This window comes from Saccopteryx bilineata, chromosome 3, assembly GCF_036850765.1.
Source record: "Saccopteryx bilineata isolate mSacBil1 chromosome 3, mSacBil1_pri_phased_curated, whole genome shotgun sequence".
Taxonomy (NCBI): domain Eukaryota; kingdom Metazoa; phylum Chordata; class Mammalia; order Chiroptera; family Emballonuridae; genus Saccopteryx; species Saccopteryx bilineata.
In genome coordinates this window covers 132,571,357-132,598,626 of record NC_089492.1, presented here as the reverse complement: position 1 = coordinate 132,598,626, position 27,270 = coordinate 132,571,357, and the positions used below count along the sequence as shown (strand labels likewise).

The window sequence follows — 27,270 nt, the reverse complement described above, 5'->3', positions numbered from 1 at the left end:
TTAGTACAACAATCAAATATGCTCTCAGAACACTTACTAGTCTCCCTTCTAAACTTGTCCCCACATATAGTACCCAATTTCCTTTCCATATTCATTGGGAACATGCAGTTATTTCTCGTAGGTGACACGTTCTACCTCAACCTTGGAGATTACTGGTACTTGAATTCAGGTATAGGTCTAGAAGCAAAGAGGGATGATAAGGATGAAGAGAATCAATAGTATCTGGTGAGGTCAGGGAGACCATAAAAGGTTCTCCAGACAAAATAGAGTTCACTTCCTTAGCAGAGTTGGTTAGGCTGTTTCCAAGGGCAAAGAAGACTCAGCAGAATTTAGTGGTTCTGTATTTCCAGCTTTATTGGAATCTTCCCACTTGTCCTTAATCCCACTTTCCAGGATGCCATTCCTTCCCAATCCATGCTGTCAATTTACCAGCACAAACTCTGCAAGGTTGAAAAATCAATTTTATTATAATTCAACCACACACTGGATGAAATCTGGGTTTGTCCTCCCCAAATCTCAACCTTACACCTAGAAGGGACAAAAGTTTCTTTAAGGTTATTTATGCCTTAAGCTGGGGATTAGAAGTTCTTAGCTCAAACCTTTTATTTCTCAATTTCTTCCATATGGATAAGAGTAACCAGCCAGTCTTATTATACTTTTTAGTTTACTAAAATGTTCTAAGGTATCAAATACTCAAGCATTCAGAACCTTATCTTTTATTAATATTTGATTGGGTGTATTCCCTCTAGATATTTTGTTATCTTTCTTAACACATAATGACATCGGTAGCCATTGCTCTATTCACCACTGGACACAGAATCATGAATGTCTTTAAACATAATCCTATTAGATAACCAATATTAGAAATCCTGAACCAATTCACAAAAATTTTTCTTAAAATTCTGCTCCTGTAAAACCACTCTTGGTACTGGAATTTGCATAAGTAAGGCTTTCAAAAGAGAAACAGAACCACCAGTATTACATAGAAAATACACACACACAAAACACAGAACAAGGAATTGGCTTCCTGAATTGAAGAAAGATAGATAGATGATAGATAGATAGATAGATAGATAGATAGATAGATAGATAGATAGATAGATGATAGATAGATCTGCACTGATAATGTAAATATCATAAAAATAGAAAAAGACCCTCTGGGGGAAAATAGTAGGAGAAAACAAAAAAGATTAAAACATTTTGGTAAGAAAAAAATATATGAAAGATTGCATAATATATATATATAATATATATATATTATATATATATATATGGCTTGGGGTAATATGGTCATTTGAACTATGTTGATTCTTCAGATCCATGCACAAGGGATATCTTTCCATTTCTTTATGTCTTTTTTAATCTCTTTTTAATAGTGATTTATAGTTTTCAGTGTATAAATCCTTCACATCATTTGTTAAGTTTACTCCTAGGTATTTTATTATTATTATTTTTTTTTTATTTTATAATTTTATTTTTTTAATGGGGTGACATCAATAAATCCGGATACATATATTCAAAGATAACAAGTCCAGGTTATTTTGTCGTTCAATTATGTTGCATACCCACCACCCAAAGTCAGATTGTCCTCTGTCACCTTCTATCTTGTTTTCTTTGTGCCCCTCCCACCCCCTATCCCTCTCCCATTCCCCCCTCCCCCCCGTAACCACCACACTCTTATCAATGTCTCTTAGTTTCACTATTATGTCCCACCTACGTATGGAATAATACAGTTCCTGGTTTTTTCTGATTTACTTATTTCGCTTCGTATCATGTTATCAAGATCCCACCATTTTGCTGTAAATGTTCCGATGTCATCATTTCTTATGGCTGAGTAGTATTCCATAGTGTATATGTGCCACATCTTCTTTATCCAGTCATCTATTGATGGGCTTTTTGGTTGTTTCCATGTCCTGGCCACTGTGAACAATGCTGCAATAAACATGGGGCTGCATGTGTCTTTACGTATCAATGTTTCTGAGTTTTGGGGATATATACCCAGTAGAGGGATTGCTGGGTCATAAGGTAGTTCTATTTGCAGTTTTTTGAGGAACCACCATACTTTCTTCCATAATGGTTGTACTACTTTACATTCCCACCAACAGTGTATGAGGGTTCCTTTTTCTCCACAGCCTCTCCAACATTTGCTATTACCTGACTTGCTAATAACAGCTAATCGAACAGGTGTGAGGTGGTATCTCATTGCCGTTTTGATTTGCATTTCTCTAATAGCTAAAGAAGATGAGCATCTTTTCATATATCTGTTGGCCATTTGTATTTCTTCCTGGGAGAAGTGTCTATTCATATCCTCTTCCCATTTTTTTATTGGATTGTTTGTTTGTTTGTTGTTGAGTTTTATGAGTTCTTTGTATATTTTGGATATTAGGCCCTTATCTGAGCTGTTGTTTGAAAATATCATTTCCCATTTAGTTGGCTTTCTGTTTATTTTGTTATCAGTTTCTCTTGCTGAGCAAAAACTTCTTAGTCTGATGTAGTCCCATTCATTAATTTTTGCCTTCACTTCTCTTGCCATTGGAGTCAAATTCATAAAATGCTCTTTAAAACCCAGGTCCATAAGTTGAGTACCTATGTCTTCTTCTATGTACTTAATTGTTTCAGGTCTTATGTTTAGATCTTTGATCCATTTTGAGTTAATTTTTGTACAGGGGGAGAGACTGTAGTCCAATTTCATTCTTTTGCATGTGGCTTTCCAGTTTTCCCAGCACCATTTATTGAAGAGGCTTTCTTTTCTCCATTGTGTGTTGTTGGCCCCTTTATCAAAAATTATTTGACTATATATATGTGGTTTTATTTCTGGACTTTCTATTCTGTTCCATTGGTCTGAGTGTCTATTTTTCTGCCAATACCATGCTGTTTTGATTGTCGTGGCCCTATAATAGAGTTTGAAGTCAGGTATTGTTATGCCCCCAGCTTCATTCTTTTTCTTTAGGATTGCTTTGGCTATTCGGGGTTTTTTATAGTTCCATATACATCTGATGATTTTTTGCTCTATTTCTTTAAAAAATGTCATTGGAATTTTGATGGGAATTGCATTAAATTTGTATATTGCTTTGGGTAATATAGCCATCTTGATTATATTTATTCTTCCTAGCCAAGAACAAGGTATATTCTTCCATCTCATTATATCTTTTTCGATTTCCCTTAACAATGGTTTATAGTTTTCATTATATAAGTCCTTTACATTCTTTGTTATGTTTATTCCTAAGTATTTTATTTTTTTTGTTGCAATCGTGAAGGGGATTATTCTTTTGAGTTCCTTCTCAGTTGTTTCATTGTTGGCATATAGAAAGGCTATTGACTTCTGTATGTTAATTTTGTATCCTGCGACCTTACTGTATTGGCTTATTGTTTCTAGTAGTCTTTTTGTGGATTCTTTGGGGTTTTCGATGTATAGGATCATATCATCTGCAAAAAGTGATACCTTTACTTCTTCTTTTCCGATATGGATGCCTTTTATTTCTTTGTCTTGTCTGATTGCTCTGGCTAGAACCTCTAGTACCACATTAAATAAGAGTGGAGAGAGTGGACAACCCTGTCTTGTTCCTGATTTAAGGGGGAAAGCCTTCAGTTTAGTGCCATTTAATATGATGTTAGCCGATGGTTTATCATATATGGCCTTTATCATGTTGAGATATTTTCCTTCTATACCCATTTTGTTGAGAGTCTTAAACATAAAATTGTGTTGTATTTTATCGAAAGCCTTTTCTGCGTCTATTGATAAGATCATGTGGTTTTTGTTCTTTGTTTTGTTGATATGGTGTATTACATTAACCGTTTTACGTATGTTGAACCATCCTTGAGATTCTGGGATGAATCCTACTTGATCATGATGTATTATTTTTTTAATATGTTGTTGTATTCGATTTGCTAGTATTTTGTTTAGTATTTTAGCATCTGTATTCATTAGAGATATTGGTCTGTAGTTTTCTTTTTTTGTGCCATCCTTGCCTGGTTTTGGGATGAGGGTTATGTTGGCCTCATAAAATGTGTTTGGAAGTATTGCTTCTTCTTCAATTTTTTGGAAGACTTTGAGTAGAATAGGAACCAAGTCTTCTTTGAATGTTTGATAAAATTCGCTGGTATAGCCGTCAGGGCCTGGACTTTTATTTTTGGGGAGGTTTTTAATGGTTTTTTCTATTTCTTCTCTACTGAAAGGTCTGTTTAGACTTTCTGCTTCTTCTTGACTCAGTCTAGGAAGGTTGTATTTTTCTAGGAATTTATCCATTTCTTCTAGGTTGTTGAATTTAGTGGCATAAAGTTTTTCATAGTATTCTACAATAATTCTTTGTATATCTACGGTGTCCGTGGTGATTTCTCCTCTTTCATTTTGGATTTTGTTTATATGAGTTCTTTCTCTTTTTTCCTTGGTAAGTCTTGCCAAGGGTTTGTCAATTTTGTTGATCTTTTCAAAGAACCAGCTCCTTGTTCTATTAATTTTTTCTATAGTTTTTCTGTTCTCTAATTCATTTATTTCTGCTCTGATTTTTATTATCTCCTTTCTTCGGCTGGTTTTGGGTTGTCTTTGTTCTTCTTTTTCTAGTTCCTTAAGGTGGGAAGTTAAGTGGTTCACTTGGGCTCTCTCTTGTTTGTTCATATATGCCTGAAGCGATATGAACTTCCCTCTTATCACTGCTTTTGCTGCATCCCATAGATTCTGATATGTCGTATTGTCATTTTCATTAGTCTGTATATATCTTTTGATCTCTGCACTTATTTCTTCTTTGACCCATTCATTTTTTAAAAGTATGTTGTTTAGTTTCCACATTTTTGTGGGATTTTTTTCCTCTTTTTTGCAGTTGAATTCTAGTTTCAAGGCTTTATGATCAGAAAATATGCTTGGTACAACTTCAATTTTTCTGAATTTGCTGATATTGTTTTTGTGGCCCAACATATGGTCAATTCTTGAGAATGATCCATGTACACTGGAGAAAAATGTATACTCAGTCACTTTGGGATGAAATGTCCTGTAGATGTCTATCATATCCAGGTGCTTTAGTGTTTTGTTTAAGGCCATTATGTCTTTGTTGATTCTCTGTTTGGATGACCGATCTAGAGCCGTCAGCGGTGTATTGAGGTCTCCAAGTATGATTGTATTTTTGTCAGTTTTTGTTTTAAGATCAATAAGTAGCTGTCTTATATATTTTGGTGTTCCTTGGTTTGGTGCATATATATTAAGAATTGTTATGTCTTCTTGATTCAGTGTCCCCTTAGCCATTATGAAATGGCCATTTTTGTCTCTAAGTACTTTTCCTGTCTTGTAGTCAGCATTATCCGATATGAGTATTGCTACACCTGCTTTTTTTTGGATGTTATTTGCTTGGAGTATTGTTTTCCAGCCTTTCACTTTGAATTTGTTTTTATCCTTGTTACTTAGATGAGTTTCCTGTAGGCAGCATACAGTTGGATTTTCTTTTTTAATCCATTCTGCTACTCTGTGCCTTTTTATTGGTGAGTTTAATCCATTTACATTTAGTGTAATTATTGATACTTGTGAGTTCCCTATTGCCATTTTATATCTTGCTTTCTGTTAGTTTCGTGTCTTGTTTGATCCTTCTCTTTCGTTTTTCTATCTTTTGTTTTTATTTGGTTGTATTCCATACATCTTTCCTCTGTTGCTATCTTTTTTATCTCATGTGCTTCTGTGGTGGTTTTTTCAATGGTGGTTACCTTTGAGTAATGAAAAGGGTCCCTACCCTGTTCATTGTAGCGAACTATTTTGTGAGTACTTTTGCACTCCATCGTCCTTTGCTACTGTTAATCTCCATCTTCTCCCCCCCTTTCTTTTTGTTGTTGTCACAGTTTAAATTTGGTTTTATTGTGTTCTTCTTGGAGCTTTTACTTGTGGCTCTGTTTTTTTTTTGTTCTTTGTATCTGATTGGAGAACCCCCTTTAGTGATTCCTGGAGTGGGGGTTTTCTGATGATAAATTCCCTCATCTTTTCTGTATCTGTGAATGTTTTTATTTCTCCTTCGTATTTGAAGGATAGCTTTGATGGGTATAGTATTCGTGGCTGAAAGTTCCTCTCTTTCAGGACTTTAAATATTGGGGTCCACTCTCTTCTAGCTTGTAGAGTTTCTGCTGAGAAATCTGATGATAATCTAATGGGCCTTCCTTTATATGTTGTATTCTTCTTTTCCCTGGCTGCCTTGAGAATTTTTTCTTTGCTGTTGGTTTGTGTCAATTTCATTATGATATGCCTTGGAGTAGGTTTGTTGGGGTTAAGAAAACTTGGAGTTCTGTTTGCTTCTTGAACTTGAGGCTTTAGTTCTTTCCACAGGCTTGGGAAGTTCTCATCAATTATTTGTTTAAGTATGTTCTCCATTCCATTTTCTCTCTCTTCTCCCTCTGATATACCTATTATTCTTATGTTATTCTTTTTGATGGAGTCAGATAATTCTTGTAGGGCTATCTCATTTTTTTTAATTTTTGAGTCTCTTTCTTCTTCTCTCTGTTGTGCCTCAAGTTGCTTGTCTTCTATTTCACTAATCCTCTCTTCTATCTGACCTGTTCTATTAGCTAAGCTTGTTACTTCGTTTTTCAGCTCGTGAATTGAGTTTTTCATCTCTGTTTGATTTGTTTTTATAGTTTCAATTTCCTTGGACATATATTCTTTGTGTTCATGGAGTTGTTTTCTGAGCTCCCTATATTGCCTTTCTGTGTTTTCTTGTATATCTCGGAGGATTTTTAGGATTTCTATCTTGAATTCTCTGTCATTTAGCTCCAAGGTTTCCAATATATTAAATTTTTTCTCCATAGATTTTTCCTCATCTAGCTGTGTTACCTCTCTTTCTTTTGTATCCATGATATTCGATTTTCTCTTCCTTAATGGCATCTGAGGGTGGTTTTGTTGATAGTATTAATGAGATTTAATAAAGAATAAAAAGTTAAAAAAAAATAAAAAAATAACAAATCAAAAAGAGTTGTTTTTTTAAAAAAAATTAATAATGAAATAAAGAAAAATAAAATAAAATAAAATTTTTTTTAAAAAAGGAAATTATTCCCCCCCTCTTTTTTTCCTCTCCTCTCCTCTCCCCTCTTTCTTGAGAAAATCTTGTGGTGGACTGTGAGTTATAACAAACAATGCCTGTGATGGAGGGCCTGTATTGGGGAAAAGTAATAAAGGGGCAAAAAAGAGAGAAAGAAAAAAAAAAAAAAAAAAAGAAAAAAGAAAAAAAAAGAGCGTATGGACCCACAAAAAGCAAATAAGGAAAAAATTTGGGTCAAGAATAAAATGATTTGCTTTTAGGTGTTGGTTTTCTAAGAGTTATGATGAGAGGAATAAGAGGAAAATGGAAAAATGGGGGGACAAATTAAAAACTTACTATTGTATTTAGTGGAACAAGAACTAGATAATATGGAGAGCCAGGGATGGGAGCACTGCTAGTGCGTTAAAAAGGTGAAGTAAAAACCCCCCAAAATGCCACAAACATAGGTTTGAGTCCCAGATAAGATAATTTGTTTGTTATTGAGGTTTGAATGAGAGGAGATGTAAAGGAGAAAGGAAGAAACTAATATAGAGGGAGAAAAGAAAGAGAGAGAGAGAAAAAAAGAGGGAACCACTAAAAGAAGAAAAAAGAAAGGAGAGAGAGAGAGAGTTAAGGGTTTTGGAGTGCAACCCTCATAGAGAGAAAGGAAGAGAAGAGAAATGATAATGGGAGATGTAACACTTATGGGTAGTGTAGTTCAGGGAGAGGAGAGAGTAAGACCGGTAGAGAGTTAATCGGCCAAATTGGAGGAGGAAAAAAAAGTCTCAAGAATGAAGATAAGAGAAACAAACGAACAAATATAATAAAATGGGATAGGTTATAAAGTCTGCAGATTATTCTTGATTTTGAGAGGTTATCTTCTTGCTTTTTCTTTTCTCTCCCTCTTCCTGGTCGGTGACTCTGTACCCCGGGTTCTGCCCCTTTGGCACGCTCAGGTAGAGGTGTGCAGTTGATAAGTCTCTATGGCAATGTCATGTATTGTGCTTTATTCTTGTTGGGAGTCGAGGCTCATTAGCATTTATAGGCTCCGACAGTGAGAGAGTCCGTGTTCCTGGAGCCTTTCTCCTAGTCTTTCCTTCCTCAATTAGTAGCCTGATAGTCCAGGTATGGGGTTGCTGTTGCCTCTGCCTGGATAGTAAGAGGCTCAAATTGCTGGCAACTCCCCACTCTATTTTCACTCAGCACAGGGCTCTGGGTAAGGCTCAGTCAGTCAGAGCTGCTAGCATAATCAGGCGGGCTTTCCGCCCACTCGAAGACCTCTGGATCTGCCACTCTATCCGGTAACACAAGCGGGCGCCCACTTCCGGGGCGCTTGGAGGAAACTCTCACTCACTGTCTGCAACCAGGATATCCGGCCAGCAGTCTCACGCTCTGAGTGAAACCCCCAACCGCAGGGAAAAGTTGCAGCGTTGGAATTGAGTCTCGCTCCGTCCCCGTGTGCGGCTTTTGCAAGGCGCTGGGGTGGCCCGAGACTCCGCCCCGGCCCACACAAAGGCCCCTGACTCTGCCCCTCTGCGCGACAACATGGGCGCACACTGCCGAGGCACTCGGAGGAATCACCCACTCCTTATCTGCGCGCGCAAACCAGGATATGAGGCCGGCTGCGGTTCCCTCTGAGTGAAACAGCCTCCAGCACGGAAAATCTCCACCGTTGGGATTAGTTCTCACTCCCTCCCGTGCGTGGCTTTCCCAGGGCGCTGGGGCTGCCCAGAGACTCTGCCCTCAGCCCACAGAAAGGCCTCTCACCCTGCCTCTCCGTGGGGCAACACGGGCACCCACTTCCGCGGCTTAGGAAGAAATCTCTCTTCCACTAACTGCGCACCGACCAGGAGACCGGGTAAAATGGCCGCTCCGCTTGTCTTTCTTTGTTTGGGTTTGGCGCGAGTGTTAGCTTGTATTGCCCGGGTTGCCACAGGATCAGATTTTCCTCGGCTTGGATCTCTGAGCCACAGCCTGGTTCGGCCGTTTTTGCTGCAGCGGCCTGGATCTATTCACCCCCTTTGCCCGCCTCAGTTTCTATATTCACAGTTACCAGAAAAAGCCGCCCTGTTTAGGTTAGTGAGGAAGGCGGAGCATTTCTTACTCCCTATTTCCTTCGGGGTTTGGTTATATATTTAGCCAATTTTTCACTCAATCATACCTTTGGGTGTATTGCGAAGAATCTGGAAGCTCCAAGTATAGGTTTTTCTGTTTCTGGTTGAAGATCTTGTTGAGTTTTGGGGGAGATTTATCGGTATCGCTTCCTACTCCGCCATTACTCTGACCGTATTTTATTATTTTTGTTGCAATTGCAAAAGGAATTTCCTAGAGATAGTAATGATATTAGTCATGACGATGATAAGAAAAAGAAGTGTTTTAGGGTAACTTAACTTCATCAATGACCTTTCCAACAACAGGTAAGGTAGCTACTACTCAGTTATGGTTTCTATGAGGGTGAAAAGAAAGGAAATCTCAATATAGGCAAACACCCGAGGGGGAAAAGACACACAGAAGTACCACTTTTAGCAATAATGATGGCATTTTATGTGAAATTATCTGCAAAAGCATAAATACTGCTGATTGCAAAAAAGAAAAATTGTTATACATGTTTGTGTAATGCCTGATTTACAGCATACAGTGCATTAAGTAAAACAAGATAGTAACATCTTTTTCTTTTTTGCCTATGTTACCTTGACGGTACTCAGTTACACATGTAAAGCAACATACATAACAATGACACATAATCTACAAGTATAAAGCCACATGTCTTATTAAAGTGACATTAGACTCTCTGTCTCTTCCCATTTGGTACTAAATTCTTCAATACCACTTTGTTCATAACTGAGTTATTTTAAGTCGGTTATGTTCTTTATCATGGCCTCTCTCTTATCACTGATGCTGACATAATTGTGTTTGTGAGTGTGAGTTTGTGCCCTATTTTTACTCCTTTGAAGGTAGAGAAACTGTGCTTTCTCATTTTGCTTTACTATTACATTCTAATCTAGCAGAATTTGGGTAGATAATAAGCAACCAAACAACAGATTGGTTTTTATCCAAAGATACCTAGGATTGACAATTTTCAAATGTTTCCTTGTTGTGAGTGCTGTATGATGTTTTTCTTCTTAACCAGCCGCAGCACCACTAAGAGCATCCCTGAATTGGCAGAGTAAATTAAGAGAAAAAGAAACACATGTCCCTATCCCCAGCATTAAAATGATTCAGGGACTACATAATGTAATTAGGCAGCAACGTGATAAGGAATTGATTACATCCTGCTTTTCTCTCCTATTCTCTTTGTTTTTGAATAAGTGAGGATGAAATTCCACTTTACTGTAGAGAATACAAATATTGAATATAATGGATTTGTTGATCTTATGCTTTGCATTGTATTAAGTTGACTTAAATATTTAACATACTCAAAAATCTTTGATAATTACTCACTACTCAGAACTTTGTAACTGAGGTATTATTTCAACTTGTTTTAAAATAATTTTTCTTTGAAAAATATCTCTGGGCCTGACCTGTGGTGGTGTAATGGATAAAGTGTTGACCGGGAACGCTGATGTTGCCTGCTCAAAACCCTGGGCTTGCCCGGTCAAGGCCCATATAGGAAGCGACTTTATAAGTTGATGTTTCCTGCTTCTTCCCCTTCCTTCTCTCTCTCTCCTCTCTTTAAAAATCAATGAATAAAAGTTAAAAAGAAAGAAATAAAAATATCTCTGTCCCTTTAGAAAGAACTAAACCAAATAGGACTAACAAACAAAACAAAACAAAAACAAACAGCAATAAAAAGTAAAAAAAAAAAACAACACACACAAAAAAAAAACACCTTCAAGACAGAGCAATGTGCGTCATCTCCACCAAACTAATGTGATTGTATTTATTGAATAGTAAACACCTCAGGACAAGAACTTGGCAAGCTCCTCTGAATCAAAAATTAACTACATGATGCCTCTGTTGGCTTGGTTAGCATCCAGTTTCCCTTGGAAACTGCATTATGTCACAGTTTAAATAAAATTAATCTAATGTTTCCAACACAGATAGGACTTTGTACTGAATTAGGCATCAATATGTTGTTATGTGCATATCATTTAAAAAGATAGCTTTATGCTGATTTGTAAAATAATATTAGTACATAGCCAGCTGAAGAGGATATAAAAAGCCATACACAAAGGTGATAAAAAAATTCAGGGCAGACCTTGGAAGGATTTTGTTTAATGAATGTATGATAAGACAGGATATACAAATGGCATTATATCAAACTAAAAAGATTTTGCACAGCTAAAGACATTAAGAACAGAATAAAAAGAGAAACTACACAATGGGAGAACATATTCAACAATACATCTGATAAAGGGTTAATAACCAAAATTTATAAAGAACTTGTAAATCTCAACACCAGGAAGACAAACAATCCAATCAAAAAATGGGCAAAAGAAATAAATGTACTCTTCTCCAAAGAGGACATACAGATGGCCAATAGGCATATGAAAAAAATGCTCAACATTACTAATCATTAGAGAAATGTAAATTAAAACCACAATGAGATATCACCTCACACCACTCAGAATGGCGCTCATCAATAAAACAACACAGAATAAGTGCTGGCGAGGATGTGGAGAAAAGGGAACCCTCCTGCACTGCTGGTGGGAATGCAGACTGGTGCAGCCACTGTGGAAAACAGTATGGAGATTCCTCAAGAAATTAAAAATTGAACTGCCTTTTGACCCAGCTATACCACTGTTAGGAATATACCCCAAGAACACCATAGCACTGTTTGAAAAGAAGAAATGCACCCCCATGTTTATGGCAGCATTGTTCACAATAGCAAAGATCTGGAAACAGCCCAAGTGTCCATCAGAGGACGAGTGGATTAAAAAGCTTTGGTATATATATACTATGGATACTAATCAGCCATAAGAAATGATGACATAGGATCTTTTACAACAACATGGATGGGCCTTGATAACATTATACCGAGTGAAAGAAGTAAATCAGAAAAAACTAAGAACTATATGATTGCATACATAGGTGGGACATAAAGATGAGACTCAGAGACATGACAACAGTGTTGGGGTTACAGGGTGAAGGGAAGAGGGAGGGTGTTGGAGGAGGGGAGGGGCACAAAGATCATGGCTTTTCAGCATTTGCCATATGCCCCCCTTAATCTATAGACAGCAAATATTTACGTATGGTGTTCCCACTATAAAGACTGCTGTCGTAGGGACAAATGCTGATAAACTATTTCAGCAGTTCCCCCTTCTTCAAAGACTTATATGTCAACATAGAGCTCCATGTTTTAAGGACATACTGAAGCTCACTCCATGCTCCCTGGAGCTTTAGCACAAGGGAATGCCCCCCCCCTTTTTTTTAGTATTTTTTCTTTTATTTATTTATTTTTTGTATTTTTCTGAGGATGGGGATGGGGAGGCAGTCAGACAGACTCCTGCATGCGCCTGACTGGGATCCACCTGGCATGCCTACCAGGGGGGAATGCTCTGCCCATCTGGGGTGTTGCTCTGTTACAACCAGAGCCATTCTAGCGACTGGGGCAGAGGCCATGGGGCCATCCTTAGTGTCCAGGGTGGCTTTGCTCTGGTGGAGCCTTGGCTGCGGGGGGGAGGAGAGAGATAAAGAGGAAGGAGAGGGGGAGTGGTAGAGAGGTAGATGGGCACTTCTCCTGTGTGCTCTGGCCAGGAATCGAACCTGGGAATCCTGCACACCAGGCCAATGACTCTGACGGGTCTACCATATCATGCTTTTTACTTAAAAAAAAAAAACAAAAAACATTTCTTTTGAATGCTGATGAACAGGAGACACCAAATCTTTTTCGCCTGCAAACTACTACTTTCTTCATTAGATCTAGTTAATAACACTGTTCTGTCTTTTTTCCAAATAGCTCCAGATATATGGAAAAGATTTATATAGGCGGATGGGGATCCTCAAACCCCTCAGCGAGATCTTCTGAGAATGGCTTTTAAGATACCTAGAGGCAGAAAAAGCCCAATAGAGATCAGGGGAACTACCAGCTTTTAGGATACACCCTTAAAGGCTCCAATGCCCCAAAGGGGTCTCATAGGATGCCATCTGGGTCCTGCTTCAATAGTGGAAAGGAAAGTCATTGAGTTAAAGCCTGCCAGGCTTACACGCCTCTGCTGTGAGGAAACAGGGACACTGGAAGGTGGGCTTCCCCCTCGCTCCTCTAAGGGAGGGTTCAGTCTCTTTCAGCCCTGCTCCAGCCACCTATGACCTAACCTTGCCCAGAAAGCTGGGGTTTGCCACTGAAGGCTGAAGGTGCCCAGGGCCATTGGCCCCATCTACGACACTGTGGACGAGCCTAGGGTATTTCTTCCAAGAAGCAGGTAAACTGATCTCATTCGCACAAGGGCCACTTAAGTATGTTTTGCCTGAATAGTCAGGTTTTTTATTCTTCCCTCAAAGATCTCTGTTGTGGGTGTTGATAGTCCTATTTTCTGTTGCTTTGCTTAATATATAGTGTTTCCTTTATCCCTCCTAACTCAAGGCCCCACTCATATTTCAGGCTGGGACCTACTCCTTTTTTTTTTTTTCCTTTTTTTTTCTTTTTTTTTTTTATAATAAATTTTTATTAATGGTAATGGGATGACATTAATAAATCAGGGTACATATATTCAAAGAAAACATGTCTAGGTTATTTTGTCATTAAATTATGTTGCAAACCCCTCGCCCAAAGTCAGACTGTCCTCCGCCACCCTCTATCTAGTTCTCTGTGCCCCTCCCCCTCCCCCTAACTCTCTCCCTCCCTCCCTCCCATGTCCTCCCTCCCCCCACCCTTGGTAACCACCACACTATTGTCCATGTCTCTTAGTCTCATTTTTATGTTCCACCAATGTATGGAATCATGTAGTTCTTGTTTTTTTCTGATTTACTTATTTCACTCCTTATAATGTTATCAAGATCCCACCATTTTGCTGTAAATGATCTGATGTCATCATTTCTTATGGCTGAGTAGTATTCCATAGTGTATATGTGCCACATCTTCTTTATCCAGTCTTCTATTGAAGGGCTTTTTGGTTGTTTCCATGTCTTGGCCACTGTGAACAGTGCTGCAATGAACATGGGGCTACATGTGTCTTCACGTATCAATGTTTCTGAGGTTTTGGGGTATATACCCAGTAGAGGGATTGCTGGGTCATAAGGTAGTTCTATTTGCAGTTTTTTGAGGAACCACCATACTTTCCTCCATAATGGTTGTACTACTTTACAGTCCCACCAACAGTGAATGAGGGTTCCTTTTTCTCCACAGCCTCTCCAACATTTGCTATTACCCGTCTTGTTGATAATAGCTAATCTAACAGGAGTGAGGTGGTATCTCATTGTAGTTTTGATTTGCATTTCTCTAATAACTAATTAGGACCTACTCCTAATTTAGAGCTCTCTTTCCTCCTTTTGCCAACTTGTATTATGAATTTACCTTTGCCACCCAGCTTAGTGTATCCCAAGGTTCTCTTTACCAGGCCACAGTCACAGAGCTCCAGGGAAAAGCAACCTGGTCTCAACTCTCCAGGCAGAGGAGAACAGAAGCTTCATACCCACGCATGCTGCAAATGGCTTTTTCCAGTCTACCTGAATCATTACCAGCTAGAAGCAGTGGTCATTGGGACTTGGACATGAGCTGTAAAGTATAGAATGGTGACAACAATGCCAGTGCCATGCGGACTTTTCCTGTGGGGAAATTTCCTGGACTCCTGCTCCCTGTGACAGCTCCTAACAGACTGAACTGTGGTTGGGTTGCATTTTTCAGGGATTTGGCATGGGGATGGGGCCAACTTGGACTTAGTGAACATGTTAAGGACACTACTCTTTTAGGGATTCTTGTTGTATTAGCCAAGAGTTTGCTTAAAGGCTTTTAATCACTGTAAAAAAAAATAGAGGACTGGATGAAGAAGATGGGGCACATATACACCATGGTATACTATTCAGCTAGGAGAAATGATGACATCGGATCACTTGCAGCGGAATGGTGGAGTCTTGGTAGCATTGTGTGGGGTGAAATTGGCGAATCAGAAAAAAACAGGAACTGCAGGATTCCATACATTGGTGGGACATAGAAGCGAGACTAAGAGGCATGGACGGGAGTGTGGTGGTTACGGGGGGTGGGGGGAGGGAAGGAGGGAGAGGGGGAGGGGGAGGGGTACAGAGAGAACTGGATGGAGGGTGGCGGAGGACAATCTCTCTTCGGGTGATGGGTATGCAACAGAACTAAATGACAAGGTAACCTGGAAATGTTTTCTTTGAATGTATGTACCCTGATTTATTGATGTTACCCCATTAAAATAAAAATTTATTTAAAACAAAAAAAATGAACAACTAAGGTGTTGCAACAAAAAACTGATAATTGATGCTTCTCATCTCTCTTCATTCCTGTCTGTCCCTATTTATCCCTCTCTCTGACTCTCTCTCCATCTCTAAAAAAAAAAAAAAAGTTAAGAAAAAAAAAAGTTGTGGTTCATACACACAATGGAATACTATGCAGCCATGACAAAGAAGGAAATCTTACCTTTTGTGACAGCATGGATGAACCTAGAGACTATTATGCTAAGTGAAATAAGCCAGGCAGAGAAAGAAAAATATCATATGACCTCACTTATATGTGGAATCTAATGAACAATGTGAACTGAAAAATAGAATAGAGGCAGAGGCAGGTTCACAGGGACCAGAGGGACAGCAGTCAGAGGGAGGTGGGATGAGATGATGGGATCAGAGAAGATGAAGGGATTAGAGAAATTATATATACATAACACAGAGATATAGCTAATAGGACAGCAAATCCTATAGGGGAGGGAGGAGGGAGTTAGGGGGAGGGGGGCAAAAGAAGTATAAAAAGGGACACAGGGTGGGGAGTGAGGGAGTTATATTCAGTGGGACACTTGAATTCATGTAAACACAATAAATTAAAATTAATAAAAATTTTAAAAAAGAAGATAATCATGAAATAGAAAATATAATAATACTTTACCACTAGACGAGTTTTTATTTATTATGGTTTATATACTTTTTATTGGAAGTACTCAAGTGCTGTTATTAATTTGATTTTCACTTGTGGAATTGGAAGCTTTAACTTAATCAGGCCAAGTATTTAAGAACATGTTGGGCAAATAAGTTTTAACAAATGTTTAAGTTTTTGCTTGCATATAGTTGGCATTGGGCAGCACCATGAATATGTAGTCTGTGAAAAGCTGCAGTCCTTGCACCCAGGGCAGCAGATTGCAAATTACAAATTACCTTCCTGCTGAGAAGGACCATTGTTTTGCTAATGTTTGCTGGAGGAGGGGTTTTTGGTCCTCCCCACCCACAGTTTCTGCAGATGAACAGAAGGAGGGCAGATGCAGAGTGCTGAGGGGGCTTTGGGAGCCCTACTGAGTCTTGTGGGGGGCCTTTGATCCCAGGAGAAACCAGAAAATGCATCAGGGCTTTGGAGCCCTGAATGAGGGGAAAGCTGTCTTCCTGCGTTTTACTTGTCTGCCACTGTGAGACTTTAGTGGCTCAGCATATTTTGGCTCCACTGTTTCTTTACTGTCTTCCTGAATTCAATGTGAACCTGCATGGCCATGATGGTGGTGGCCGCTGGCCATATTGAACACAATGCTATAAATTACAATTGTCTAAAACTTTCAGAGGCCTGGAGGACAGTAAATTTTTTAAGTAAATTTTCTCTGACTTAGCTGTAGCTATAAAGGGCCATGATTTTATAGCCACATTTTTTGAACTTTTTAAAACATGTATCTTCTTTTTTTTAGTAATAGCTTTTAAAAAAAAAAAACTATATTAGAGCATTATTGACAATACAAAAGTTATTCTATACACCTTTAGCAATTATAATAACAGTTGGATTATATACACAAGTTTTGAAAGAAAAAAATCTAAATAACTCTATTGTTATTAATGATTAATATTAGCAGACAGGTATACTCAATCAAACTAATAGTTTCACATTAAGTTTTGGGTGTGCAGGCCTTGTTGATGTCTTGGAAAAGTTGTCTGTTTCTGATGTTGGCTTTTTTTCATTCTCATCTGTAGGTGAAGGCAAATGTCAGACAAGAGTAAGTGCACCTTCATGGTTAGGCACCTGATAAGGTCTTTTCTGACAATGTTGGAAAGTTTTTAATATTTTTTTTTTGATGGACAATATTCTTTTGGTTCTAAGTTGTGGTCTTTTGAAGTCTTTGTCTCCTGGGAGCACATCGTGAAATGAATTAGTTACTAATTTCTTAACTTTTTAAAGCTGGTTAATAAGCCCTGGACAATAATATAGAATGTCTCCTTTTAGCAAAGTTTGTTCATATGTCCCTTTATCCAGATGCATGGGGCAGCCTGTGACTATTTTACAAGAAGGTTTACATTTACCAAAAGGAGATCTCAGGTTGAGAAGCACTGTAGGGAGAGCTTTTGGCCAAGGGAGATTAAAAGCTTACTATAGAATAAGCCAAATAGTATAAATAAACTGCATTATTTGTTCTGTAAAGTGAATCCCTTAGTCACTAACTTAGAGAAAATTTCCCAATTTGAAATTAATTTTTTTCCATAATTTACCTACCATTAAAGCTGTAGCTCTCCTGTAAGGAAATGCTTCAGCCCAGTGAGAAAACATACAAATCATAGCTAATATATATTTGTATCCCTGAAATGGTGGCATTTGGTTAAACTTCAATTGACATATTGTAAGTAGACCCGTGGAATGATTTTCCTGGATTATATTATGGACAGATAAAATATCTGCTATGAGCCCTGGCCGGTTGATTCAGTGGTAGAGCGTCAGCTTGGCGTGCAGGAGTCCCAGGTTTGATTCCCAGCCAGGGCACAGGAGAAGCACCCATCTGCTTCTCCACCCCTTTTCCTCTCCTTCTTCTGTCTCTCTCTTCCCCTCCCGCAGCCAAGGCTCCATTGGAGCAAAGTTGGCCCGGGCGCTGAGGATGGCTCTGTGGCCTCTGCCTCAGGTTCTAGAATGGCTCTGGTTGCAACAGAGCAATGCCCCAGATGGGCAGAGCATCGCCCCCTAGTGAGCGTGCTGGGTGGATCCTGGTTGGGTGCATGTGGGAGTCTGTCTGACTGCCTCCCCGTTTCCAACTTCAGAAAAATACAAAAAAAAAAAATCTGCTATGCACTTTGTATTAAAGTAGCATTTGTTTTACTTTATAAATTCATTTTTAAAACCCTAGTGTGTTAGCCCATGTACATGCTAAAAGCATAGGTAACTGAACTCCTATCAGCAAGATTGGTTTGGTTGTTTTCAAGCCATCTTTCTGCCTGGGACAAAGGTTCCCCTTTTTGTTGTTATATTTTATTGTTTTTTTTTTTGTAGTCTTTTATTGGCACTGTAAGAGATTTTTTTACTGATTTAAAAGACAACAGGAAATACTCTCATGTCTAGACAGCTTGACTATTTAATTTTCTTTTGTTTTTATGGTGGTAATTTTAGTGTCCTGAAATTTTAATAATTGTCAATTGTTTTATTTCCTGTATGGCATTTAAATTTTTTTCAACCAATCTCTCACTTTTATGGGTTGTCCTGAGGAGGTTAAGAAACCTCACTGTTTTCATAACATTCAAAAGTCATGCGCTGTGCTAACTGCATAGGGACTTTCAGTGTAAATATTGACTACTTGAATTTTTGCTAATTGACAAGCCCAGATCAAAACAATTAATTTAGCTTGTTGGGCAGATTTTATTTCAAGTAAATAAGAACTTTCAATTACTCCCATCATGTAGTTACTGGCCTATCTAGCTTAGTAATTTTTATTTTAGAGAAGATTTATGTATAAATCAAATTAAGTCAGTATTATCAGTAAAAGTTTTCTCTAAATTATATCTAAGAACAAGAAAGTGATCAGTAAGCAAAACACAATTGTGAGTGTCTTCATCCTATAGAAAGAGTTAATAAACTTTCAGGGTTAAGATGATGACAGTTTTAAGCAAATTGATTGACAGAAGTGTTGAGTGTGATAGAGTTTAATAGAGAAAAGAGCCCATAAATATTTTTTCTGCTTGTTTAGAGATAGACCTTATCCAGTAAGGGAGCCAGCCCTTTGCTACGGAAATCAAACTGTTGACTATAACATTTTATAGTTTTATGATGATCTCCATATGTTCTGGAATTTAATTCTTTTGTACGTGTGACAGAGATAGAGAGAGACAGATAGGGACAGACAGATAGGAAGGGAGAGAGATGAGAAGCATCAATTCCTTGTTGCGGCACCTTAGTTGTTCACTGATTGCTTTCTCATATATGCCTTGACCTGGGGGCTACAGCAGACTGAGTGACCCCTTGCTCAAGCCAGTGATCTTGGGCTCAAGCTGGTGAGCCTTGCTCAAACCATATGAGCCTGCGCTCAAGCTGGCAACTTTGGGGTTTTGAACTTGGGTCCTTTGAATTCCAGTCCAATGCTCTATCTACAGTGCCACTGCCTGGTCAGGCTGTAAATTTGATTTTAGTAATAAAAACTTAGAACCTAATTGTGACAATATCCAATCAAACCTAGGAATCTTCTAAACTGCTTTGTTTTTGAAAGATGGAATTTTTCTGAGTTTTTAGGGTTAATTAATAGACCATTTTTAAATGTGAGATAACCCAAGTATTTCACTAAAGGTAGAGAATCAGAGCTTGTCCTAGAGCATTAAGTATTTTATCTATGAATTAGATTAGAGTAAAATCTTTGGAAAATTCAGTACTATTCAAATCAGCTTTTATTATCTAAGACAATAGATGGGACTTTCTGCATGTCCCTGAGTCATTACTGTCCAACTAAACTTGTAACCTTCCCAGGTGAAAGCAAAGAGGTATCCCTGTCCTTTCATTTTACAGACATGCTCAAACAGACACTACACAGCTTTATTATCATTGAAAAATATTAACACAGATTATGTTTCACAGTAACAGCTGATAATAGATTATGTGAATTTGGAGCCACAGAATGTCTGGAAATAACTATCTTTTTTATAGCTTTGATATTTTGTATAAACCTATTTTACTGAATATCTAGAATTACAAGGGCCTTTACATAAAACTATATATCCCCTTTTTAAGTAATTTTGTATAATGGTCTTAATTTCAGCTAGTGTATCAGATATTAAAAAATATTAGTAAATCTTGCCAATATCTGTACTGAATAAGGCCTAAAGTTGTATTGGAATATCCTGCAACAGAAAAATCAAAATCAAAAATTTTAAAATACAGTGAAAAATTAAAATTCTATAAATAATGAAAAGTAGAACAAAGACTACCAAGAACAAGTTGCATAAACTGAGGAAAAAGAAAAAAATAAAATAAAAAACAAACAAAACACCATAAAAAAAGTATGACAAAAAAACATAATAATTTGAAGAAAAATGAAGTTCATATGAGAGGAAAAAGAAACAAAAAAAAGATGAAAAACAGGAAGGAGAGAAAAAAGAAACAAAAGATAAAGTATCAGAAATAAAACCCTCATGAAAAGTAAGAATAAAAAATATTACAACTAAGGATAATGAAGTTCAAATGAGAAAAATAAAGAAAAAAAGAAAAGAAAAAAAAACTAGGAAAAGCAAAACAAAATGTATTTTTTTCAGTTTTGAAAGGTTTCTTTTCTTCCAGCAGATGGCACTGTACTACAAGTTTTGCCTCTATGAGATTCTTGAGTGAAGCTCTGCTGAGGCATTGCTGTCTTAATGATGTAGGCAGGGTCGCACTTGTGTTGGTGAGTGGGGCTTGTTTTTAGCTCTTCGCAATTTTGTGGCTCTCGTAATGGTCTCAGGTCTCCAGGTGCCCTTCCCCACATCCCAACAGACCAGGGGATGGAAAGCCAGGCACCTCCACCTCTGGAGCGTCAGTTTTGGGGGATCTGCCATTGCCACTCTTCCCACAGCGAGGGAAGCAATGTGGCATTTGGGAGGCTAGAGCGCTGCCCCCTGGTCCTCCCACCCATACCACTCAAAGTACATCCCATGGTCACTGCAGCAGCTGTATTCCTGAGCTCAGCGCACCAAGGGCACAGATCACTGATCAAACATGACTCAAGCACCATGCAGGCCAAAGTCTGTGGGCCGAAGCTCACAGATGGAATATGCCTCAGCACTGCATGGACTGATCACCACAGGCTAATCACACTCAGGTCCAGGGAGTGTTGCAGTCTGTGCACACACCCAGTGCCAGTGATCACAAGTGGAGTTCAGCCATGCAGGCAGACCTTGGAACTCACAGTGTTCCTGCTCTAGGTTGTGTGCCCACTCTAATTCAGCATCCTCTTTTCTGCCCCTCAGTATCTCTACTTCTCCCAGATCTGAAACAAAACCCACACTAAAAGTGTGCTTCCCTTCCTCAGAACAGTGAGGAAAGGGAACAACTTGGTCCTCTGGCTCCGGAGTCCTCTGAGAATGAGTCCTGTCTTCCACCACCACCCCTTCTCACTTGGTCAAATCTTTAGTCCACTGGGTGTGTGCATTACTCAAGTTCACCTGCAACCCAGTTGGGGTTCCTTCTCTGCATTATAGTTGTTCAATTTCCTGAAATTTCAAGGGGAGAGATCAGGAGTATCTCTTACACCACCATTTCTTTGACATCATTCAACATGATTTAAAATGTCTTATTTACACTCCTTTATATCTGCCTTCCAGGGAGTAAAATAATATGAAATTTAATAATTCTTTATTAACTTCTTTCTGAAATATTAATCAATTGCATTAAATTGTACAAGTACAATTAAAGGAATGTTTAGAGTTAACTACAAATATATTCTTGAAAATATTTTTAAAATTACATTTATTGAAGTGATATTGGTTAATAACATTATATCCATTTTAAGTGTACAATTTTATAATAAATCATCAATATATTGCATTGTATGCCCAAGACCTAAAGTCTAGTCTCTTTCCATCAACATATATTTGAGCCCTTTCACCCTCCTTGATCTCCCCTTATTCCCCTTCCCCTCCATTACCACCCTATTGTTGTCTGTGACTGTGTTTTGTTTGCTTCTTGCTTTCTGTTTTCTATCTCACATTTTATTTTTGAGGAAACTCCATACTGTTTCCATAGTTGCTGTACCAGTTTACATTTTTACCAGCATTGGATGAAGCCTTTTTTCTCTGCATCCTCTTCAACACTTGTTATTTCTTATCTGGTTGATAACAGCCATTCTAACAGGGGTGAGGTGGCAGCTCTGTGGTTCTGATCTGCATTTCTCTGGTAGCTAGTGAAGTTGAGTATCTTTTCACTTATCTGTTGGCTGTTTGTACACTTTCTTGAAAAAAATGTCTTTGCAGGTCTACTGCCCACTTTTAAAACTGGACTTTTTGTTTCTTGTGTTGTTGAGTTGTATGAGTTCTTTGTATATTTGGATATTATCCACTTATTGGAGATTTTGTTGGTTGATTTTTTTGTTTTTGGTTTTTTGGTTGATTTTTTGTTGGTTGCTGTTTTGTTTTCTTGATGCTTGTTTTTTCTGTGCAGAAACCTTTCAGTCTTATGTAGTCCATTCATTTATAAAACTAAATTTACATATTTACTGTATTATTCAGGTTAATGTTTGGATTTACTTGGATCATTAGTTTCTTAAGGGTGATATATGGCATATTGTTTGAGTTTTTGCATATTCAAGTATAGACTCATTTGGCCCTCACAGGAGAACGATAATTTATCTGAATAAAACATTTAAGATTATTTCATTTACCTTAGGATTCTGACATATTCCCCACAGTATTGCACATGAGGTGTCTGAAGCCAGGGCCTCAGAGTCAGAAACAATGGATGACTCTGAGTGCAAACTTTTCTCAATAACTCTGAGCACAACTTGTTGAGTGCTTTATATTACAAACACAGAGATTTTGAATTTTAGGTTTTTCTCTTTTTTGTTCTGTTTTTTCTAATTGCCTTCTCTCTGATATCTTAGTATCAAATACATCTTTTGGGTCCAGGTGGCTTTAAATCAATGTCAGTTGAATGTGCCTTTAAAAACCAAAGGGAGACTATTTAAACTGCATGCAGGCTGCCACAGAAAACATTAATGAAAAAAAAGTAAAGACTCAACACAGTAATTAATTCTCCCATGAACATTCCAGTCTCTAGAGTCACTTCCCAGCCTCTAATAAAACTCTTCTCTAGTTAGACACACTGAGGGGACACCAGTGCTCCCAGTACATGGACTGTGAGGGGAGGGCTGCATGACTGCTCCTCATACCCAGGGGACCTGGAGACACACTCAACTCATTTAGGGTAGAGTGGGAGCTCAAGGCCCAGTGCATCCCCAATAGACCCACTCACACAACATTAATGAACATCCATTTATTATCAGCTCACCACTTCCAGGTCAATCATATGCATGGATCTTTTTAACAGCGACAGTTGGTCTGACTGGTGAAACTAAGCAAAAGAGTATCTTCCTCAGATAACCTGATAATCTGTATTGCCATTGCTGCTCCTTTTTCACTGTGGATTATAGAGATGTCCCTGTGGATTATACACTGACATTCAAAGTGCCTATTATCTTCTTTCTGATAATGATTTAGTAAGAGCAGGATATAAAGACAGAAGGTAGTCTGAGGAGACAGGGGGACCAGGCAAGGCAATGAGAAGAATGACAGTAGACTCCAGAGGAAAATTAATGGGTAAGTAGAGAAATACAGAGAAGATCAAAAGAGGTAGAGGGGAAGGCTGGGAAGCTAATAAGAAGAAGAGAAGACCACAGAGAGATCAGGAGTGGAAACACTGATGCAAAGGCCACGGGGCACTACTGAGGACCTTCTGTTACTACTTTTTATAGAAAAAAGACATTAATAATCTCAATGTGTAATTTCCAATCACATCACAGACTTTGTTAAAAAACCAGGACTCCCTTAAAAGTTGTTGGTGCAGTGGGAGATAGGAGGCAGACAAGAGCAATTGAAAATCTAGGAGCCAGATGGTGGAAGAGATGAAGGGGAAATGACAGAGCCTATGGGAGGCTTGTGGCTGAAGGAGGTGGTCAGGCTTCTCTGACAGGGAAGTAAGCAGAGGGAAGGTTCGTTTGTGGCAAGGGTCATTAGGGAAGAATAGAAAAGGGTTTGAAGGAGAAGCTGATATTTTAGTTCTTTGGGCACTAGTCCTGCTGAGGCATCCTTTACTTAACAGAACTTCAATGCTGCTGTTTCTGCCCCTGCTCTTCAAGGGAATTCTCTGCCATGGGCCAATCACAGTAGGTAAAAGAACCCAGGTGGAAAAGATATACCTGTGGTTGGGCAAGGCAGGGTAGAAGAAAGTTCGGGAGAGGATCGGGAGACAGGAAGTAATGCTCCTACTAAGCACTTTTGGAATCTGCATGCCAAGCAAGTTTCAAGCAACATCCTTAATTCCTGTCTGTTTACTTTTTAGTCTGGGGGATAAGAAGCCAGATCAGGGGAAAGGAAATATGGGAATATGTGAAAACTTTGTAACTATTCTCATTTATCTTTTTCTACATGGACCCTCTTCTCTGCTCCTTTCATGCTTTCTCAATTGTCAATTCTCTGTCTCTCACCTACCCAAATTTTAGCACCCCATCATCCAGCAGAAGTAGAGTCCCCATCCTATATTACACACTCCTGATTTCATCTTTGCCAATCAGAGCAGCAGCACACGGAGGGCTCAGGCTGGCTGTGGGATCTGTACACTCATCACTGGAACACAGTCTCCGACACCATCTGCTTTTTGTGGTCCTGCTCCCAGGAAATTTTAGCAAGGAGGATTGAAGAACATCCAAGTGTGACTACAATTGTACCTCCATAGTTTCCCCCTGGGGAAATGCAGCATTATCCAGTCAGTTTCAGTTTGAATGTGAGTTTCCTTTTCCAAGCTGATATTTGCCTGAAAGCACTGACCAGGGAAGGTGATACATGGGCTCTGACCATTATTCAATCTTCCTGACCTTGTGTTTTGTCTTTGGCTCATGCCTCCTTTGCTTCACCTTTACCACTATTCCCACTGCACTCCCAGCTCACCTCATACAAAGAAACACCTACATGTACATGTCTCTTCACACTCCAGAATATACCCTCATATTCTGGCTCCTTGAAATATTTGTCACCTTTTGATGTTCTTTCTCCCATCCTTGGCCTCAGACTCTACCTTTCCCAAGCAGGATCTGTCCTCCTTTCTTCCTGGCTGAAGTATTCACGTGACTTAAGCAGTACTTAACCACTCCAGAGTGAGCTCTTCCTGATTGCTCTGCTATCTTTCTAACAGTCTTCCCATCTAGCCCCTTCAAATTCATTATTTCAACATTTCTTTATTTTTTTTACCCCACAGATTTCCCTTCCATTTTTCATCCAAACTCTAGTCTTCCGTGTGATTTGTCAGAAAACGTTTCTTCCCTTGAATCCCTTTACTTTCTAGATTGTTGACTTTTCCTCCCTACAATTCCTTCCATATTGACTCTCTCTTCCTGTCTACCCCTAGATCTCTTTGAGACCAAGTTATCAGCTCGTTATGGAATGCATTCCAGGAAGGCCTCAGAAAGTGTTTTAAATGTGTCATATCAAGGATCAGATTTCTTGAGTTTCCAAAGAAATCCCTGGAAGCCATCTCCAGGAGCAGGGAGTCAGGCTCAGAATGTCTATAATGTGCTTAATCACTACCATGTTTTTAAAGAAGTTGTGTGGGGCCTTCTCAGAAACACCTGCTCTCAATTTCTGTCAAGCCACCTGAAAGAAGAGAAGTCAGACCTGGAACAACAAAGTGAGACCAAATTCCTCTTCTTTCATAGCCTTGGTGCTTAACTCTTGTATTTGAGGTTTTTTTATACTTTATCACCCCTTTGGAACACAGAATAAGAGGCTAGAAAGTGAGTGTTGATTCAGGAGTGTTTCCACAACGAGAGAAAGAGGTAATTACTCAAACTGCTAAGGTATCTAAGTCAAAATCTTTGTCTTAGGATGCCCTCCTAAACTCCATTCCTTCTCATCTCTTTCCAGTGAAGCCACAGGCTTGGGTGACCAAAGGCTCTAGTCCTGATCCTGGCCATCTGCTGCTGGTGTGCCACATCTCTGGCTTTCATCTGAAACCTGTGTGGGTGATGTGGATTCGGGGTCAACAGGAGCAGTGGGGCACTCAATGAGATGAAGTGCTGCCCAATGCTGATGGGACATGGTATCTTCGAGTAAGCCTGGATGTGGCAGCTGGACAGGTGGCTAGCCTGACTTGCCGAGTGAAACACAGCAGCCTGGGAGGCCATGATATAATCATCCACTAGGTTGAGAAAGAATGAGGGCCCTGATGGGAAATGATAATTTTCCCATAGTTATGAGCTAATGAATGAGCAGTTGGAGAATGGATAAGAATGCTATTCACAAGAAGATAAAAGTGGGTCAATATAAATCATAAAGAAAAGTAAAGATTCATAGCAATTAAATTTCATGAAAACAGAGGAAGAGAATAAAAGGTAGTAATGAGAATTAAAAGGAAGAGCTAATGATTTGATAAAAGAGGAAACAGTGTGAGATCAGACACATTGGCTCAGGAGGAATTGAAATGAGGGATGTAGAAAATAGAGAAGGAAACTCTTGGAAAGTCCCAACCCTGTGAAATAAGAGGCATTAATTGAGGTAAGATAGAGTGTATTTCATAAATTAACATTATTTTGTCCCCAATCATATGGATACACCATCCCCCTTATATTAATCTGTTTGACTGTAGTAGTTACCCTGGTTACACTGATTGTGGTGAGTTCATGATGAGACTTTTCTTGCTTTGTTTATTCAACTGCTTATCTACTTTTTCTTTTATTCCTCTATTGTTTGTCTTTCTCTCTGATTTCTCATCGTTGAGATCAAAATCCTTTTTTCTTTCACAATTCAAATCAGGATATCTGCTCTCCCCATGCCCCTATATCCTTGCATCTCTCACAGAAGACAACACCCAGGAGTCCAGGAATTCAGGAAACCACCTCTGCTTGGCACAGGAATCAGGGATCAAAAACAAATTGTTGAAGACATAAAAATGATCCAACTCTGATAATATATTTTTTACTTTATACATAAAATTCTGGTCTGCTTCTTTTTGAACATGGTTTATACCAATAAACAAAGATTGACTTTGCTAAAACAGTTTGTTCTGACAGAGGTTTTGACCCATTTGGAAACCTGTTCCTCATCCCCTCTTATCTTTTGACAATCTATTTTTTGTTGTTGTTTTGTCAACTTATTTATTGATTTTTAAAAGTCTAATTTAGATATCTGTTTATGAAATCTTTCCTGGAAGCTTCAATGAATGGCTTAATTGAAATCTCAAAACAAGTACCAGATGATCTCACTTATCTTATAT

General features: G+C 38.6%; 1 pseudogene; it reads left to right on the top strand.

Annotated features, from left to right (window-relative positions):
• The first annotated feature begins 102 nt into the window (after nt 1-102).
• LOC136329876 (T-cell surface glycoprotein CD1e, membrane-associated-like) lies at nt 103-26,944 on the top strand (annotated as a pseudogene).
• Nucleotides 26,945-27,270: the final 326 nt, after the last annotated feature.